This window comes from Nicotiana sylvestris, chromosome 8, assembly GCF_000393655.2.
Source record: "Nicotiana sylvestris chromosome 8, ASM39365v2, whole genome shotgun sequence".
Lineage (NCBI taxonomy): Eukaryota > Viridiplantae > Streptophyta > Magnoliopsida > Solanales > Solanaceae > Nicotiana > Nicotiana sylvestris.
In genome coordinates, this window is record NC_091064.1 from 58,663,249 (window position 1) to 58,684,422 (window position 21,174).

The 21,174-nt window shown below is 42.1% G+C and overlaps 1 long non-coding RNA gene across 2 annotated transcripts; it reads right to left on the reverse strand.

Moving 5' to 3' along the window:
• Positions 1-6,263: 6,263 nt before the first annotated feature.
• On the reverse strand, positions 6,264-19,570 carry LOC104233853 (uncharacterized). 2 transcript variants are annotated; one of them, XR_011401636.1, is made up of 4 exons: positions 18,958-19,570; positions 12,950-13,028; positions 9,633-9,702; positions 6,264-6,543 (listed from the first exon to the last, which is right to left on the reverse strand). It is a non-coding gene; the product is annotated as an uncharacterized lncRNA (long non-coding RNA). The 2 variants fall into 2 exon arrangements; XR_712746.2 differs by lacking the exon at positions 6,264-6,543 and adding an exon at positions 8,568-8,812.
• Positions 19,571-21,174: the final 1,604 nt, after the last annotated feature.

Below are 21,174 nucleotides of genomic sequence, written 5' to 3' on the forward strand. Positions count from 1 at the left end.
TAGGCTTAGGTCTGAGCTGCTCCGTCATGGGGCTTGGCTTTGGAAAGCTCTGGATGAGGGTGAGTCCTTTAGGTTCCTTAGCGAGGAGAAGGAGGCTGATTTGATTTACTAGTGATATGAGGCGTATCAGAGCTTGAATTTCGAGAGCTATTTGATGGAGCAGGTAACCTTTTGTAGCATGTGTTTCGCTCTTTTTGTCCCTTAAGGTTAATCCCTTTGCCTATCTTAGCTGCAGAAAAAGACGGAGGCTTCGGAGTACCTTAAGGGAGAAGCCGACCGTGTCAGGAATGCTTGCGGTTAATTGAGGGTTCGGGTGCAGGCTCAAGCTTTAGAAGAGAAGGGCGCCTTGGCCAAGGTTCCCACCTTCGAGGCCCAACTCCGCTTGGCTTGTGACAATGCTACAGTTCAAGCGGATATGATCGTGAAGCTCGAGTCCGATCTCTCGAAGGTCAGGGCTGAGATAATCGATGCCCGGGCTGAAGTAGCATTAAGTTGAACCAAGGCTGATCAGGAGATAGCGATTAATATGAAGGATGTTATTGATGCCTAAGCCGAGTTGAAGCGGGCCCTTGATAGTGAGAAGAGGATCGAGGAATATGTTCGCTGCAGATCTCGAAGAGAGGTACTCGAAGAGATTGGTGCTAGGGGCTTCGTTCTCTCGGAGGAGTTGGCTAGAGCAAGGGCGGACGAGTGCGATGCTCGGTCACTTCTTGTTCACATCATGGAGAGCGAATTTGGGGCTGGCAGGCTGTAGCCTTTTGGAGCAGAGCGTAGATTTTGCCGCTTTTTCGTTTTGTATTTGATATTTGCAGGACATGTTTGTAAATGGATAACACGCCTTTTGCATATGTAAATAAGAGAAAACTTGAAGCTTTATCTCTTTTGTATCTCTTTCTGCATTGCTTTCGGCCAGGCGGGCTGGTTTTGGTGTCCGACGGGAGCCCGGTGGATCTAGAGCTCACTTATATAGGCCTGGAGGCTTTTAAGTGCGATTTTTTATGCGAGTAGGCATCAGGGCGTTTGTGCTTTACCTAGCTATTTAGGCCTAGTCTCCGAGTTGGGACCTGATTCGAGCTTACCTGACCTCCAATCTCCCGCGCTTGCATAGGCGGATGATGATTGTCCTTATTCCTTGCCCTTAGGCATTTGTGTTTCAACTATTTCGGGTCCAGTCTCTAAATCACGTTGCGTCTCGAGCTTTAATTGACCCTCATGTTTTTTCGTGCCTGCATGGGCGAATGACATTGGCTCTTGTGCTTCAGGTTGAAGCGACCTTCTAAGTGTGTGGCCCGGAGGCTTGTTCGGCTGGCTATAATGGCACTTACGCCATGCCATTAGGCATGTGTAGTTAACTATTTTGGAGTCGGTCTCCGAATATGGTTACGACTCGAGCTCATTTTAATCCTCAAATTTTCAATTTTCAAGCTGGCGACAGTGGCTCTTACGCTGCTTGGTCTTTGAGACCTTTTAGTGTGCAGCCCGGAGGCTTGTTTGGCTGGCGAAAATGACTCTTACGCTTTTTCCCGTGGGCATTTTGTAGGCTTCTTTTTCCTCTCGTTAAGGTCTTTTTGAAATAATTTTGCTTGACCCGTCATCGGTTCGGGAAGAACCTCTATTTCAAGTCGTTAGCGGCGATCTTCGAGCACTTTTGAAGGTTCTTAGCTCGTAGGCTGAGTAGCCCGAAGCCTCGTGTTTTAGAGTTGACATGGTCGAAGCTCGTTTTCCTGTTTGAGGGAAGCCTGTTTTAACCGGTTTTTTTAGAAGTATATTCAAAGTAATGGCCTGTGATTTTGTAAGTGACAGTCAGGCATCCCCGAGGCGCGTTAGTTTGGCGGGATTTCCCCTTGTCGCATATTGCTTCCTGCCTAAGGTTTTAATTCTATCCCTTATATGGAATTTCATCCTTTTGGCAAAGTGGGGGCGGCCTTGTCCTTGGGCGATACGCCTGTGGTCATCTGGGTAAGGCGTCTGTGCCTTGCGCTTCCTTTGTTGATATGGAACTCGGCGTTCCGGTCTGGGCCAGTTATGTCATACTGAGAAAATGGTCTTTCTCCTTGTCATAGCGATAGCTGTTTGGAATCTGTCAAAGATTCGAGAGGTGGTTATGTTTTGACCCGGCGGTTCGAGCTACCCCATCATCCTTGGCCCATTAGTGGTGATCGAGCCACCTGCACTCATGTGCACATGTATTATTTAAAATGGATTGAGTGAGGAAGAAGGTTACCAACACATCATTATGAGGCAGAGACGAGGTCTAGGTTCCCTCTTTGCTGAATGTAATGGCGTTCTTGGGGGTATATCCCTAGATCTGCCTTTCTCCGGTAGCGAGAAATTTTGCTCTCCCTTTTACAAGGTCAAGGAAAGGGTCGTCGCTCCTCTATTATCGTGGTAATGTGCTGAGGCCCATTTACTTCGTTCCTCCCAGCCTCCTTCTACATTGGGGGCTGAACTCGAATTCGGTCGCTCGTCAGTTCTCGGCGGTGATTTTTTGTCGAGCGGCTTGGCATCTTTCCTTCGGAGCTGGTGGCTATATTCAACCTCGCGGCCACACTTGCTATGTAGTTCCCGCGTTAGGCTGTGATTCCTTTGAGAGGAATTTGGCCGAGTTGGTCCGAGCCATTTGACGTCCCTGATTTTGCATACGGCAAACACGATGTTTGGTATATCGATGTGGAAATTGTACTCTGACGGGTGAGGCGCCCTTGCCGGCCATACGTCCTCGTCGAATTTGGCTTTGTTGTCGATTCCTCAAGGATATGGTCCTCGGGCTATTCTCCGATTGTTTCAAGGTTGATTGCATCTCGGGGTGTTCCTCCTGTCTGCGGCGCACGGGTTTGGCATTGGTTTCTTTGCTAGGAGCCTATTTGAGTAAGCTGAGCCCGAGGAGGCTCCCAGATGGTCATCCACGACCCTAATTTGCGAATGATGCCGGGTACGGGCACCTGACCAGGTCTTGGCTGGGTACCTGATCAAGTTTTCCTTGAACTGCCCTGAAATCATCGGGTTCGGTTTGTTTAGGCTTTGAGTGAAGGACTGTGTTGCCCAGTCATTCGAGACCAGGGGTAATACCGTTCGTTCCATCGAGGAATGAGGTTCGAATCCCCGTAGCATTTCATTCTCCCTTTGCTCGACCCTGGATGCGTTGGACTTTCTCGTCGTTGTTTCGAAGGCACCGACATGTGCCTTTATAGAGGAATCTGCCAGTACGGTAGGCGAGTTTATGGGTTCAGGCGCTAGGTTATGACGCCACATCATGGTTCCTTTCAAGAGTGTTTCCCCAAACCTCTTCAATAAGACGGGCTCGATCTCATTATCTTTTGGGTCGTTGCCTTTTCCCGCGCATGTATAGGCAGTGATGTGTTTGTTGGGATCTGAGGTCCCATTGTACTTAGGGAGTTCTAGCATTCTAGGCTTCTTTGAAATGGGTTTCGGGGCCGCTTCCTTGGGGAACGGACTTTGTATAAACTTCTTCGAATCCATGCCCTTGAGTATCGGGGGTGCACCCGAGATTTGGTCAACTCTGAAGTTATAGGTTTCGACCTTCTTATCGTTGGCTTCTATCATTTTCTCGCCTGACTCGATATTTTTGGTGACATCCACTAGCATTCTCATGATGGCAGGATCGGCTACCGATCCACCGTTTCTTGACCTCTTCAGTACCCGTTTTCGGCTAGGGGAGTAGTTTCCGGTGCTGCTGTACTGGGAGTCTTCGGATGGCTTTGTGACTGAGCAATAGCCAACTACTATGCCTGCAACATTTCAAAAATATCGTGAAGACTAACTTTCTGCGCTTCCTGAGCCGGGGTTTTTTCGGCTTCCAGTTGGTCACCATGTTGTATGCTACCATCGGTGTGTGAGGTTTCGTCGACTTATTGTGCTTTATGTGAATCCATGTCCGCTAGAATCGGTTCGAGCGCGTCATTGGGATTCTACGATTGCGTTCCGGCAGCCGGAACAGTCACGCCATTTTCCTCGTGGTTTTTGAGGTTGTCATTCTCGACTCTGTTTACTGAGCCAGACATTTCGACCGGAAATCAAGAGATCTTGGACAAGAAAAAGTGTGAAAGATAACTTGCGTTTTTGTAATGAAACCAGTAAGAAAATAATCACTATTATTTTTAGCCCCACGGTAGGCGCCAAACTATTTACCGTGAAAATGGTAACGACAATTAAATTTGTAAATAGGATTCTAAAAATACGTGATCTATTTTTATTCTAGTTGTTAGAGCAGATGGCGTTAAGGATATAAAGTTTAACGATAAAATACAAGCTAAAACGGGGCAGTAATCAAATAGAAGGGCTTGCTGCCCTGGCTTCGGACTGGTCGATGGAGGACCTCGAGGTCGATATCTTGGCTCGATCTCGATCTACCAGGGTTAGTCGGGAGTGGTATAATAGTTGAGATGCGATCAAGCAAGGCGTTTTATGTCCAATACCAAACAATAAATGAAGAACAAGTATGGAGGCAATAAACGCTAAGAGTGGCCTCGAGCTCATAAGAACGAGCAAGTTAGAGAGAAAAGAAAGAGAGAGATATTATTGATCTAGTGGAGAATAGTTGGAGCAACATTAGTCCCTTACAAAGTAGTGTGGGTTCCCTTTATATAGGAGAGGAACCCAGATATAGTACAACATACGTCAATTATAAAATATGGAGATGAGACGTCTTAGACGTGACGCTTCGGCATAGGCCTTGGATAGGTCAGCCCTGTCAGACTTAGCCGTGTACCTTGGGAACTTCCCCTTTTGCTCTAGCCCCGACCTTCGTCTTCTTTGAGTCTGGCCCCGACGAGCTCCGAGGGAGGGGACTCGGTCGCGACTCCACGTCCTCGGGGTCTCGAGGTATTCTTCCGAAATTGTTTGATAGCGAGAAATTGAGTCCTCTGATTTTGCCGCATACACTTTTCAGATTTGATCAAGTAATAGGTGATGAACGCCCAAGCCTAAATCCCTTTTTTAAAAGAATTAATTTAAGCTTAACCCTTTCAATTAAGTGTAATTTTCCTCTAAAAAGAAAAAGAAAAAAAGCTTAGATTAAGAGCTAACACTTGTAGTTGCTATAGTTAAATACATCTCCTTTAAAAAGAAAAAAGGGTTGAGGTATGCCATATTAGATCATCCATGCCCTCACAAATATTGTAACTTAGATATTAAAAATGAATCTTCGTAGTTGGTTTAGGCGCGCTACATTAAATTATCATGGCTACAGGGTACGACTCCCGTGACGTAGTTGTGATTGCTAAAATCCGAGTGTACATTTAATGTGACCCGACTTCAATTTCCAACAGTGTTAAATAAAATGTGTCGCGAACCGTGGGTGAATTTCATATAGCGTGGTTTAAGATATGTTTTAAATAACATTGAAATATCCTAAAAATAGTAAAAGTGGTTAAAAGTCGTAAAAATTCACATAGGTTTAAAATGCGTAATTAATCAAATAATAGACCAATATTAACAGTTTCAGCGACCGTGCTAGAACTACGGAACCCGAAAATGCCTAACACCTTCTCTCGGGTTAACAGAATTCCTTATCTAAAATTTCTGGTTCACAGACTTTAAAGAAATAAAAATTTCCTCGATTTGGGATCTTAAAATAAACCAGTGACTTGGGACACCAAATAAACTATTTCAAGTGGCGACTCTGATAAATTAATCCTATTTCAAATAATGTCACTTTAAATGAAAAAACTCCCATATACCCTCAGGGTGTAAGAAGGAGGTGTGACAATCGTTGGGTAGGGGTCTCTCTCTGCGACTCCGATTGGGCACCATCTACTGGGGGTACCATACTAGTCCCCTCACCTATTGTTGTTTCTCTCCTCTGGCTAGCCGAGTCTTCCTAGTTACCATCATCTATGAATGCAAACGTCAACACGTAAGTTTAACTCAAATTTCCTATAACTTAGTGCTACTACAACACGATTTAGATTTGAAAGAAAGGTAACCAACTCCTAAATGCCTTGTAGTCCACTGCTTATATAATATGGTACACCACACATTTATGAACAAGACCCTACTAGACATAGCTTGTAGACTCCCTAGGACAGAACTGCTCTGATACCACTTTTGTCACACCCCAAGCTTAGGGGCGAGACCGGCACTCAGTGCCTCACCTATCTTGTGTATCATGCGACTAAGAGTCTCTGAACATGTAATGTCATACTTTAGCAATGGGCCACATTGCAAGATAATGTGCGATGCAAAATATAAAAACTGAACAGATACGTTGACTTAATGTCAACATAAGGCTGGGCTGACAAGGCTGTCATAATTACTTCAACTAACAAGCCAACAAAATATACATACAGGTCCTACAGGCCCAACATACTGCACTAACTGACAGGATATGTCTACAAGCCTCTACTGATAGATGTACTATGATCGGAATAGGGCACCGACATACCCATATCCTATTTACATATATACACAAGATGCACACCAAAACTTCTAGACCTGGCAACTCCGAAGGATGGGTAGCTTACTGATAAAGCTAAACTTGGGCAAACACCTATTGGGGAGGTCTACCTGTCTGTCTGTCTGAACCTGCATGCATGAAATGCAGCGCCCCCAAAAAGGGACATTAGTACGAAATAATGTACCGAGTATGTAAGGCAATATACTGAAGCTGAAACTGAACTGATAATATAATAACTGAAAGCAACTGGGGATCAAAGATAATCTAAGGATATGCTCATCAGCTGATACTGACTCAACTCTCTCAATATAGTGAGTAAAATAGCTGTCTGACCCAATAAGGCTTGGTGTGTGTGTGTGTATATATATATATATATATATATCTGCTCTGCCGTAGTAGGATCGCTCATAGGCGCTCGACCATACTAGGCTTTGTATCCCGTCCAATTAGGCTCGCTCATAGGCGCTCGACCACAACAGGCTCGGTATATAACTTACCATCTGATCAGAGGTTGCCCAATAAGGGCCTTCCAATCGATTATAGCTCGATGGTAGTAAATACATTAATACTGTATATATAAATTCTCTACTCTCTTGCTTGGAATAAGGAGATACTCAATTGAATATGAAGTTCTGATGCTATAAAAATTGAATTCATTAAGGATAATAGCATTTTACTTGTATACAAAATGTAAGGATAACTGTAGAGTGCAGGTCATTTTTTTATGCTTGAATTGAGATACAGATAACTCACATGACGCATCGCCAGCACCAATATCTCCACTCTCGAAAGAGTCAAAGGGTAAGCGAACCACATCAGCAGCCAAGCCTGATTAAACACAACGGAGGGCTGTACTAGAGTCCACACCTCGAAACGAAGAGAACATACCGAACCTCAGAACATCACCTATACATCCCGCGGTAAAGAAGAACTACCTCACTCCTTCGTTATTTTTTCACTGAACTGTATGCAGACAATCGGCTAGGGCATTCGGAAGTTCTAACTCTACTCGGAGACCCCAAGGCCTTAACAAAACCCGTCGCGCTCTTTCCTCTCGGTCGAATTTCCGCCCTGAAGAGGGTCTCGCCAGCAAGGTTCTTAGCGGAGCAACGTACCCCCTTAGGAGGATCCGACAATACCACAGGCATTCTTTTGCAATCAAACGATGAGGGACATCCCCCCCCTTTTTTTTGAAGATAACATCTGTTCGGAAGGGTCGGGGAACAGCAGACTGAGTTTCAATAGGGAATCATGTACCAGACCAAACGGTCCAAGGAACCGCCCCCACACGGGCCGAGCTCACAACAATGAAATGATATGTATTTACGCCAAGCAATAAAAGAATATCTTTCAGTGTCTCATACTCCAAAGAAGGAAATTTCAGCATACTCTCGACAGGGATCCCTCCACCAAATGCATCCTGAAATACTCGAATACTTAGCGTCAACTATTTGGCAACCGCACGACCCCAGGGTCGGAACTCCGGGCTCATAAAGCTCCAACAAGGTAACTCCGAGCTCACAATTAACGGTCTTCAAGCCTAAGCAAATCTGATGACTTAGAGACTATCTCCAATCGCCGTACACTGGAAAACACGAGGCTATAAGACCCCGAGCGGGCAGACTCAGTATAACCAGATATATTCTACATTGCAACAAAAACTGTAAGACCTCAACAAGCATGACAAACTGTAAGACCCCAACAGGCATGATAAACTGTAAGACCTCAACTGGCATAACAAACTGTAAGACCTCAACAGGCATGAAAATTTTGTAAGACCTTACTACAGGCGTAAAACTCAATCCCGAAGTTTGGACGCCTAAACTATCACTCGGGATCAAAATTGGTTCCGGCCAAACACATATGACTACGGTCAAAATGGCTGCAAGTTAGGTATGAATTATCACCATTTGTATGATAATGTCTCGTTTTCTTGTTGCTACTTTAAGCATGTTTCGGTTCTGTCAAAAGAATGACATTTATTAATAGTATCACGACCCCGGTTCGCCCTCCGTGAACCATCATAACGGCACCTAGTGTCTACGACTAGGTAAGCCTAACAATGCGAAAAATAAACAAATTTGCGGAAGAAATAATAAAAACGAAATAGTGAAGCAAAATAGTGTTTAAAAGTGCCGCCCGACATACACAATATCAACTCTCGAAATCTGAATACATTTCCCAAAACCCGGAATCTCATGATCACAAGCCTTTGAATGTCTATAAATATCTAACTCCAAAATATCTATCCAAAGGAAAAAAGAAAATACAGAAGGGCTAATACTAAAAAGGGGAGTAGAAAGGGACTCTTCGGTCTGCAGACGCGGAAGATATACCTCGGAGTCTCTATAAGCACCTCATCTCAAGCGTGATGAGTCTGAGTGGAGGTACCTGAATCTACACATGAAAAACATGCACAGAAAGGGCGTGAGTACACCACAATGGTACTTAGTAAGTGTCAAGCCTAACCTCGGTCGGGTAGTGATGAGGAAGGTCAGGGCCCTACTGAGATTAAATAAAATATAAGGTGTGATAGTATACGATAAAGCAGTACAATTGGAAGATATTAAAAGAATCAATATAGGATAATAAGGATAACTATAACTAAAACAGAAACAGAAACAATCACCAGGAATAACACTCTTCTCAAAGATAATGACCGGGGATCTCTCAGTATTCCAAGGATCTCTTAGTACCCTCAATACATGCTAGGGATCTCTTAGTATTCCGAGGATCTCTTGGTATCCTCAACATAAGCTAGGGATCTCTTAGTATCCTGAGGATCTCTTGGTATCCTCAATATACATGCTAGGGATCTCTTGGTATCCCGCACCTCAACTCAAATCATAAATACGTGCAGGCGATCTCCCGAGATGCTATCCCGTTGTCCCAAAGTAAAACACACCACAACAACAGAAGGAATACTAAATTAAGCTGAATTTCGTACCAAGTAAAAATAGATAATTCTAACCTAACATGCTTCACATAATACAATTTCGACAGTTTAAACAATAAAGCAATTAAGTACATTAAACATGCTTTTCTAAGCTAATAGAAGATTTAAATTTCAAGTAGAGTAAGCAAGAAAGGAAAAACACAATTAAAGCTACTTAAGTGAAAATAGGATTTTCAACAATTAGCATAAGTACGCACTCGTCACCTCACGTACAAGGCATTTCAATTACCATAATACCAAATCCTAAGGTAAGCCACTTACCTCGAGCCAGCTCAAAATCAACCTGAAACCATGTTCTTGCCACGAGTACTCAACTCCAAATGGTCCAAATCTATTCAATTCAATTGCATAATGTAAATAACACTTCAAGTAACTGATTCCAGAAAGAAATTCTAAGCTAATACGTGAAATAAGGTAAAATAACCAAAATGTCCCTAAAGCCCACATCTCGGAATCGGGTGAAATTTACATTTTCAGAATTCTCATACTCCCACGAGTCTATACATAACAAGAACACTGAAATCGGGGTTCAATTGGCCCCTCAAATACCCATTTTAAGGTCTCTTAATCTCAAGCCCTAATTACCCATTTTTTCCAAATTTTTCACAACTAATTAGGTCCTCAATCACATATAAACGAGTTATGAAGTCAAAATTGTAACCTCCAAGTGATTCCCCTTTGGTTTCCTCAAAAATCACCCTCAAAAGCTTCAATCCCGTTCAAAAATGGTGGAAAAATGAAGAAGGGTCGCGGATGGGCTATTTAAATACTGCCCAGATATTCCTTCTTCGCGAACGCAGAAGGCCCCTCGAGTTCGCGAAGAACAAATTAACTTGGGCCCAGATTCCTTCATCCTGAACGCGATGCCCAGGTTGCGAACGCGATGCAACACTTCCTCCTCCTACGCGAACGCGGGAACACCATCGCGAACAAGTAGACATAAAACTCCCAACTTCACGAATGCAAAGCATAAATTCCTCACCGGCCCCAGCTTCTCTTCGCGAACACGAGACCCCACTCGTGAACGCGAAGAAGGAAACAAGAACTGACTGCTGTAACATTTTTCTGCAATTTCTAAGTTCCAAAAATGACCCTTTGAGCATCCGAAACACACCCGAGGCCCCCGAGACCTCAACCAAACATGCCAACTAATCCTAAAACATCATTCAAACTTGTTCTAATTTTCGGAACGCTCAAAACAACATCAAAACACCAATTTATCATTGGATTCAAGCCTAAGAACTTCAAAAACTCTCAAAATATGCTTTCGATCAAAACGACTATCAAACCTCGTCCGAATGACCTGAAAATTTGCACACACGTCACATTCAACACTATGGAGCTAATCCAACTTCCAAAATTCCATTCCGGCCCTCGTATCAAAATCTCACTATCAAACCGAAAACTTCAAAAATTCAACTTTCGGTATTTCAAACCTAAATTAGCTACAGACCTCCAAAACACCATCCGAACACGCTCCTAAACCCGAAGTCACCCAACTGAGCTAACGGAACCATCGAAATTCCTTTCTAAGGCCATACTCACACTGTTCTGACTACGGTCAAGTTTCCAAAACTTAAGCTCTCATTTAGGGACAGTGTGTCCTAAAACTCTCCAAAACTCAAAACCGAACATCCCGGCAAATCAAAATAGCAGAAATAAACACAAGGAAAGCAGTTAATGGGGGATCGAGGCATAAATTCTTAAAACGACCAGCCGGGTCGTTACAAATAGTCCTTTCACTTGATCATACACAAAATGCCATTGAAATTTAGGAAATAATTGAATCATACATATGTTTCAAACGTGCAAAAGTTATGGACCAATTCAGATAACAAACACTTTTAACTACATTGAAAGAAATTTGCGAGACTAGAAAAATATACATAAATTTCGGGAAATAAGTTTTTCTTTATGCTTCGTTATCAACTCGTGTAGCTACGAGATCATGCCAAAATGAAAGAAGGCTTAGCCTTAACATACCTGGAGTAGGGAAAATCCTTATGATATCCTTGAAAAAGGTACACCGTACTTTGTTAGAACCGCAAAAATTGGATTAAACTTCTGTTTCTTTGAATTTCTTGAACGAAACGTCAAGCTTCATGCTTGTTGAGATACTGAGAAAATTTCTTAGATTATGTTCTTTGAAATTTTCAAATCAAGAAGAATTGCATTCTTGCTTTATTTGAATCACTATGTTACTTGTTCTCATTTCCATAAGGAATTGTAAACAAGACTTTGGATAGTCATCTATTCCTTTTTAGCCTAGGTTGCCACCTAGGCATAAGTGACTACTTAGTCACTTCTTGGTTTCTGGCTCCTTGCCATGTGTTGGGGATAATTTATACATTTTTATCCACTTATTAGTTAACTGAGTAATGTTCTGTTATTCGGTAATTAATCAATTACTCGTATAATTTAAAAATTGCCCCAAATTACTTAAAATTATATTTATTTTTAAAATAATTTATATATATTTTATACATTATACTACCGTGGTCATATGGTACCTTGCATGGTACTAGTTTATAATTATCGGATATTATCACTTGATCCGTATTTTATCGCAAATTGGCCATTTTCAACGAAACTCGTTTTCTCTAATTCGTGCATCCTTTATCCTTCATAACACTTGTTTATCGCTTGTTATAAATAGCATAAATACGTTAATGTCAGGATGATATCATCCCCGACTCTACGTCAATTAACCGATGACAAAACTTTTAGCGTACGAAAACGTGAGATGTAACTTGATGAATGATGTTCAAGACAGGAGAAACTTTATGCTAAGTAGGTTCCACTCAGTTGTACAAATTGAATATGATTGTTTAGAAATAAGGGGGTTTTATTAAACTTACTAACATATTAACTGAAACTCAAATGCAGCAGATATGATATTAGCCTAGTTCAAAAGAGATAACTTGATAATGACATAATACATACAAGAATAGTTATTGGGGGTTTTCATAGAGTTAACCTAATTGTTTTAATGAAACTGTTTCATATAACAAAGCTCACGAATATGATTATCATTTAATATAAACACAATACTTTCACGGTAATAACTCAGAGGTTGCTTTAGATTAACAAATGCTCGTGTGAAAAAAAAACACTTTAAACAATTAAACTTAACACACTTCAACGAAGCAAAGAAAGATTAAACATTGAACATTTCATATCCATCTTAGTTAAAATCATCAAATAACAACTTCAAGCACATAATAACAGACTGCACTGAATAGGGCTAGTGTGATAGGCATAAAGATCATAACATAACATTAGAGAAATCTGAAATCAGAGCGAGTATAAGAAGCTATAAGGACATATTAAGGAAATTAATTATAAATGTCATTTGATTTAGGGTAGTAGTAATCAAAGTCACATTATAACTCAACCAAACTGACTCGAGATTCATAAGAACAGTCAACCATAAATTAGTAACAAATTATTATAAGCTAGAACGAACAGTAATAAACTAGTGACAAACATTATAAACGAAAGCAATTAACAGAGATACAACAGTGCATCCATAACTTCAAACTAGATAATTAAAGGAGAAGGGGTAGAGGTATACTGACCTCGTTTGGTGCAGCAGACCAAACAAAGGTTCCACTCAGCCATATAAGGACCAAAGCTTCAAGCTTTGAGCAGTGAGAACTTAGAAACAAAAGAAACAGAAACTAATCAGAGACACACACACACACAGAGAAAGAGAGAGAGACTAAGCTTTTGAAATCTAATTAGTTTTGATACTCGTATTAGGGTTTCTTAGTTCTCGTTTTTTTATCTCCCCTTTAGATGAGAGCATTGGAAGGCTCTATTTATAGTGGCCATTAAAGCCGACCCGGTCATTTGTTTCATGAGTTACCACTCTGTTTCCCCCATTTCTGCTTCTTATTGTCCTGTTCAGCTGTATTATGTGATATCAGGTTGGTTGGTTCGCGTTCGGAGAGGTTTTGGAAAGGAATGAGACGCTTAGTCTCTTTCGAGTAAACTTAGGTTGGAAAAGTCAACCGGATGTTCACTTATGTAAAAAAGGGCTCGGATGTGAATTCTGATGGTTCGGATAGCTTCGAAAGGTGATTTAAGCCTTAGGAGCGTGATCAGGATATGTTTTTGAGGTCCATAGTAAATTTAGGTTTAAATTGGCAAATTGTTGTGTTTTCTGGTTGATAGGTGAGATTTTGATATAGGGGTCAGAATGGAATTTCGGAAGTTGGCATAGGTCCGTTGTGTCATTTGTGACATGTGTGCAAAATTTTAGGTCATTTGGATGAGGTTTGATAGAATTTTTGATCGAAAGCAGAATTTGGAAGTTTTTGGAATTCTTAGGCTTGAATCCGATATCAATTTGGTGTTTTGATGTTGTTTTGAGCGTTCCGAAGGTTGGAATATTTTGGCATGTTTGGTTGAGGTCCTGAGGGCCTCGAGTGAATTTCGAGTGGTTGAACGGATCAAATTCATGTTGGAAAAGTTGAAGAAAATTTGTTGTTGGTGTTGCAGACATTTGGCCTTCGCATTCGCGAGTAGGGTCTCACATTCGCGAAGGGTTAGAATGTGAGGCAGGAAGTTTGGCCTTCGGGTTCGCGATGTGTGTACCGTGTTCGTTAAGGATTAGGTGCAGTGTTCATTGCGAACACAATTAGTTTCCCACATTCACGTAGAGTAAATGGGAACAACTATGTCCAGGTTCATTGTGCTTCGCGTTCGCGAGCTACGGGTCGCGTTCGCGATGGGTTGACGAGATGAAGCTTCGCGTTCATGTTCAGGATGTTACGTTCACGATGGGTTGAGGAACTGAAGCTTCGTGTTCACATTCGGGATGTCGCATTTGCAAAGAAGTATTTAAGTGGTCAATGAATTTTGTGCTTCGCGAACGTGAGCCATTGACCGCGTTCGCAAAGAAGGAAAGGGTCACCTAGCCAAAATGTTTAAATAGCCATTGTCCTCTATTTTGGGTCTAAACTTCACCATTTTTGAGCAATTTTGGAGCTTTTTGCGAAGGATTGAAGAGGGAATCAAAGAGAAACACTTGGAGGTAAGATTTATGAACTTAATACTCGATCTTATTGTGATTTATACCTAATTGAACATGAAATTTATGGAATCTAAAGCCTAAAATTGGGGAGTTTGGGCTTGGAATTTTATTCTTTGATGTGAGGATTTGAGGGGTCGTTTGTGGTCGGACTTTGATGTATTTGCTATGTATGAACTCGTGAGAGTGTAAGAATTCCAGTTTTTTGGTTTTTATCTGAATCTGAGACGTGGGGCCGGGGGCCGGGTTTGGCCAATTTCGGGATTTTTTGATGTAAATCGGTTATTTTTTAGTGGGCTTTGTTCACTTAGCATATTTTGATGGTATGAATCTGTTTTTGGTTAGATTTAGAGCATCCGGAGGCCGAGTCAAGAGGCAAGGGCATCACAGGCTGGTGTTTGGACCGGATAGAAGTAAGTAATGATTGTAAATGCTGTCGTGAGGGTATGAAACCTCGGATTTCACATCGTTGTGCTACCTTGAGGTGACTCACATGCTAGATGATGAGCGTGGAGTCGTGCACTATTGGGGATTGTGACTTAGTCCGTCCCGTATGACTGTTAAACCGTGTATTTGATTAAAAATTATTTGATATCATTGTGTTTTGGAAAATATTATCATGTTTTTGGGCTAAATGCCATATTTGGGCCTCGTGCCAACTGTTTTGGACCCTTAGGGGATTTTACTACCATTCCTTACTGTTTTTACTTCATATTTGTACTCAGTCATATTGTATTCTACTGTTTTCATAACTCATCCATATTTACTTCATTTTGATACTTTAAATGATATTGTGGGCTGAGCATCATGTTTTACTGTTACCCAGGTGGCTTGATAGATTTCTGACTAAGTGGGGCCGAGGGCCTGCGTTGTGAGAATATTATGGGATCGGGCTGCACACCGCAACAGTATTGTACTGATTCATGATTTTGAGGTCGAGGGCCTGATTTGTTACACATGTTCTATTCTACTCTATGTTTTGGGATTTTTAGCTTATTAATGACTTTAAATGGCTTATTATAATTGTTCGGTTGGTTTGGTGTTTGTGTCGGCTGTCCTAGTTTCACGATAGGCTCCATCACGATCGAGTCCGTTTTAGGGTCGTGACAAGGTGGTATCAGAGCCTAGGCTACATAGGTCTCACGAGTCATAAGCAGATTTAGTAGAGTCTCGCGAATCGGTACAGAGACATTTGTATTTATCCTCGGGGGGCTGTAGAACCTTTTGGAAAACTTCATATTCCTGAATTCTTGTTGTGCGAATATATTGATCCGAGTTCTATTATTCTATTCTCTCACATATGGTGAGGACACGTGCTACCGGTCAGGATGGATGACCACCAATACCACTAGCTGGAGCCACTAGAGGCCAAGGACGTGGTCGAGGCCGTGGTAGGGGCAGGGCTATAACCCGCACAGCAGATAGGGCAATACCTGCAGATCCACCAGCCGCCCCAATTTATGATCAGGTCCCAGTTATGGATACTCCAGCAGCACCAGCTCAGGCACCAAATGTGCCTATTATGATTCTAGGCCTTCAGGAGGCCTTGGCCCAGATTTTATCAGTATGCACTGGCCTAGCTTAGGCGGTCTCAGTCACTACAGCCACAGCTACTTCTCAGGCCGGGGGAGGCACTCAGACTCCCGTCGTTCGCACACCTGAGCAGGTCGTGCAGGGACATTAGACACTGGAGGCACCTCCAGCCCAGTTGATTACAGCTGTTCAGGACAATGTAGCTTCTATTATGCCAGAGGACAAGTAGTGCAGGTTGGAGAGCTTTGGTAGACTTGATCCTCCGACTTTCAGTGGTACAAAGGGCGAGGATGCCCAGGATTTCTTGGACAAGTGTTAGAGGATTCTTCATACAGTGGGTATTCTGGAGACCAGCGGTGTAGCATTTACTGCCTTTCAGTTTTCGGGAGCTACCTTCACTTGGTGGGAGGTTTATGAGAGGCGTAGGCCTGTTGGTGCAGCACCCCTTACCTGACAGCAGTTCTCCGTTCTCTTTTTGGAGAAGTATGTGCCACAGTCTCGTAGAGAGGAGCTCCGTAGGCAGTTCGAGCAGTTGCATCAGGGAGATATGACTGTGACTTAGTATGAGATGAGGTTCTTGGAGTTAGCTCGTCATGTTGTTTGTTTAGTTCCTACGGATAGAGAAAGCATCAAGAGGTTCGTTGATGGCCTCACATATCAGCTTCGGATTCTCATGACCAGGGAAAGGGTGTCTGGTGCTACTTTTGTGGAGGTTGCTGACATTGCTCGTGAGATTGAGTCAATTATTTGCTAGGAGCGAGATGAGAAGGAGGCCAACAGGCCTCGGGATCTGGTAGTTTTGGTGGTGCTCTTTCGAGGGGTTAGTTTTCGCACGGCAGAGGCCGTCTATTCAGACATGCTCAGTCAGCTCGGCCAGGTTATCGTGGGGGTATTATCGGGTCATGGTTCTCACAGTTCTCATCATGGCCATTCATCACTCAATGCCCTTCCAGCCCAGAGTTCGTCCCGTGCTCCATCAGTCTAGGGATCTTCTATGCCAGGTGCATCTGCTAGTCATTTCGATGCTAGGGGTTCCCTTCAGTCCCCATCTCCAGCACCAGGGAGTTGTTATGAGTGTGGAGAGTTGGTTCACATGTGGAGGCAGTGTCCTCGTCGTCTTGGAGGTTCATCTCAGTAGAAGAGTCAGCCATCGGCTTTAGCGCCAGTTACTTCACCACCACCCACCCACCCAGCTTGTGGTGGAGGTCAGTCAGCTAGGGGTCGCCCCAGAGAGGGAGGTCGATCAGGTGGTGGTCAGGCCCATTTCTATGCACTCCCAGCTAGACTCGATGTTATTGCTTCAGATGCTGTGATTACAGGTATTGTCTAAGTTTGCCACAGAAATGCCTCTATGTTATTTGATCCTGGTTTCACTTTTTCATATGTGTGATCATATTTCGCTCGTTATTTGGATACGCCTCATGAGTCTTTTGTTTTATCTGTTCATGTATCTACTCCGGTGGGCGATACTATTGTTGTGGACCGTGTGTACCGATCGTGTGTGGTGACTATTGGGGGTCTGGATACCCGAGTGGACCTGTTATTGCATTGTATGGTGGACTTTGATGTGATATTGGGCATAGATTGGCTATCTCCGTGTCGTGCTATTTTGGACTATCATGCTAAGACAGTGACATTGGCTATGACGGGTGTGCCACGGATTGAGTGGCGAGGTTCGACTAATTTTGTCCCCAGTAGGGTGATTTCATTCTTGAAGGCCCAGCGGATGGTTGGAAAGGTTGACTTTCATATTTAGCCTTCGTGAGGGATGTCAGTGCAGAGACTCCTGTCACACCTCCTTTTTACCTACCCCGGAAAGGGGCATAAGGGAGTTTTTTCCAACTTAAAGTGATATTATTCGAAATGAGATTAATTATTCAATTCAAAGTCGCCACTTGGGATATTTTATTGGTGTCCCAAGTCACCGGTTTATTTTAAATCCCAAATCGAAGAAAATTCGACTTTCCTTTTGAAGTATGTGAACCAGAAATTCTGAATAAGGAATTCTGTTAACTCGGGGGAAGGTGTTAGGCATCCCCGAATTCCGTGGTTCTAGCACGGTTGCTTAAGCTATCACAATTGGCCTATTATCTGATTTTAATACATGTTTTAGCCTATGGTTCAATTTCAACTTTACAACTGCTTTTATTTAATTATTTTTAGGACAGATTCAACGTCATCTAAAACACGTCTTGAACCACGTCACATAAATGCACCCGCCGTCCACGACACATTTTATCTAATGTTGTTGAGATTTAGAAATGGGGCACATAAATGCACACCCCAGTTTAGGAAAGTAAATTAAATTACACGCCTAAAGCAACTACGCACTTCGAAACATTTTCTACACTAGTTAAAATATCGATATGAGGGCAATAGACTAGGTGATTTGATGGCAAACCTCAATTTTGTTAAAAGAAAAGCATTCAACTAAGTGAACTACAGATATTCATTTTCAAAACTAAGCATCACAACTACACCACGGGAATCGTACTCGTAATTGTGACGATTTTATTATGGGCCTAAAGAAAACTACGATGTTTGAATTATTTCCTAAAAAGCTAGTTCGATATAATAGTGAAAGGCCTGTGGTTATGAAATTTATTTGTGGAAGAAATATAGTAAATTATTTATGGAAATGTAAGCTAACCCAAGAATATTTAACGATTGGGCTAGTTAGAGCTCTTATGTATATTAAATCACTAGACTTAAATATCTTTGCCCATTTACCTTATCAGATTCAACTTAAAAGCTTTTGACAAGCATCTTTCCAAACATTCACTATACCAATTCAATAATGAAATAATACTAACTAAAAAGATACGCTCAAATAGCAATGCAGTAGATCCAAACCATAGAATATCCGGATTATAGTGATGTAAACGTGAGAAATAAGAAGATCGAATTAAAAAAAAATCATGCTTATCAGATACAAAGAAAAAGTTTATCCATGCTCAAAGATTCACAATCACAATCATCAAGGAAATGTATTAGCCAAGTATAAAATGAGAGATGGACCTTCAGGCAATAAACTTTCTTCAACGGGCCTTTATAAGAGCTTGATCCTTACAGGCCTTGAAAGTGAAACCGACAGGACCACGGCAACGGACCTCTTGACCGGAAACCTTCAACGTAGAACTCAAAACGGCGACCTCGCCCTTTAACCAGAATCGAGCGCAACTCGAACAACCTTAACTACACCTTACCGGAAGATGGCAAGTTGCTTTTAACAGCTTAAAAGACTGGGTAAATCCTTATACCTCAAAAGCAGAGTTGTCAAAATGGGTTGTCAGAATCAACGACTTGGTATAGCTCTAAGGACCCCATTTTCACGCCCGCACACACTGTTGTAGACCAACAAACAAGTGAGAAAAATACCTACGGCGAGAAACCAACGATATAACGGGAAATTTCAATATGTAAGGGGTTCGTTGATTTTCTTGGTTTGATGGCTTTTTTAGGAGTTGTCGGCCGATTTCCTTCTTTGGGAATTGGGGTTCTCTTTTTAGCTTGTCAAGAACTTACCAAATAAGGAAGGTGGACAAATTAAAAGAAAACCAGTCAGCTTGAGTTTAAGAGTGTAGATATTGTCTTGCACGACGAGCAAGATAGACGATATGAGCGTCGAAAATTTTTGTCTGCGGCTGCCGTTTTAAGCTTATTAGCTTTATTTTATAGGGGGTAGGAATTAGGTTAGGGGTATGAGCCTAGGAATTATGGGCTTGAAAATTATGGGTTAGGTCCAAAATTAGGCCTAAAAGGGGTTGCTCGAGCCCAAGTTTTTATTCTTTTCACGAACGAGCCTTAAAATACGATCTCATTTATTAATTAATCCTACTTAAGTAAAGTAACCATTAAAATAAGACTGGCCGTTAAAACAAAACTATTTTTGGTATTTTTCAAGATTTAAAATGACTACAAAACATTAATGAACCTATTTTTTGTAATTCTCGTTTTATTGTAATAAAATAAGGTAAAAGAGTAAAAATGAGTTGAAATAGCTATATTAGGCCTAAAATAAATATTTACGTGCTAAAAATATAAAAATCTTGGGGAGAGTAAAAAATCACATGTCTACAGCTCCTAGTATTGATTCTATTCCTATTGTGAGGGATTTTTCCGATGTGTTTCCTGTAGACCTTTCGGGCATGCCACCGGACAGGGATATTGATTTTGGTATTGATCTGGTGTCAGGTACTCAGCCCATCTCTATTCTACCGTATCATATGTCACCAACGGAGTTGAAGGAGCAACTTCAGGAACTCCTTGATAAGGGGTTTATTCGGCCTAGTGTGTCTCCTTGGGGTGCACTTGTTCTATTTTTAAAGAAGAAGGATGGCACGATGAGGATGTGCATGGATTACAGATAGTTGAACAAAGTAACAATCAAGAACAAGTATCCTTTGCCTCGTATCGATGATTTCATTGACCAGCTTTAGGGAGCGAGAGTGTTCTCTAAGATTGATCTTCATTCAAGGTATCACTAGCTGAAGATCAGGGACTCGGATATGCTTAAGACAACTTTCAGGACCCAATATGGTCATTATGAGTTCCTTGTGATGTCTTTTAGGCTGACCAATGTCCCTGCAACGTTCATGCATTTGATGAACAACGTGTTTCAGCCTTATCTCGACTCGTTTGTGAATGTTTTCATTGATTATATTCTGGTATACTCGCGTAGTCAGGATAACACGCGAAGCATTTGAGAGTTGTGTTGCAAAGATTGAGAGAGGAGAAGCTTTATGCAAAGTTCTCCCAGTGTGAGTTTTGGCTTAGTTTAGTGGCATTCTTGGGGCACGTGGTGTCTAGTGAGGGTATTCAGGATGATCCAAAGAAGATAGAGGCGGTTCAGAGTTGGCCTAGACCATCCTCAGCCATGGAGATTCGCAACTTTCTTGGTTTGGTGGGTTATTACCGTCGGTTTGTGCAGAGATTCTCATCTATAGCATCACTATTGACCAAGTAGACTCAAAAGGGTGCTCCATTCAGATGGTCGGATGAGTGTGAGGAGAGCTTTCAAAAGCTAAAGAGTGCCTTCACCACAACTCTAGTCTTAGTTTTGCCATCAGCTTCAGTTTCATATACCGTATATTGTGATGCTTCGAGAGTTGGTATTGGGTGTGTGTTGATACAGGAGGGTAGAGTTATTACTTATGCTTCTCGTCAGTTGAAGCCCCATGAGAAGAACTGCCTTGTTCATGATTTGGAGTTGGCTGACATTGTTCATGCGTTGAA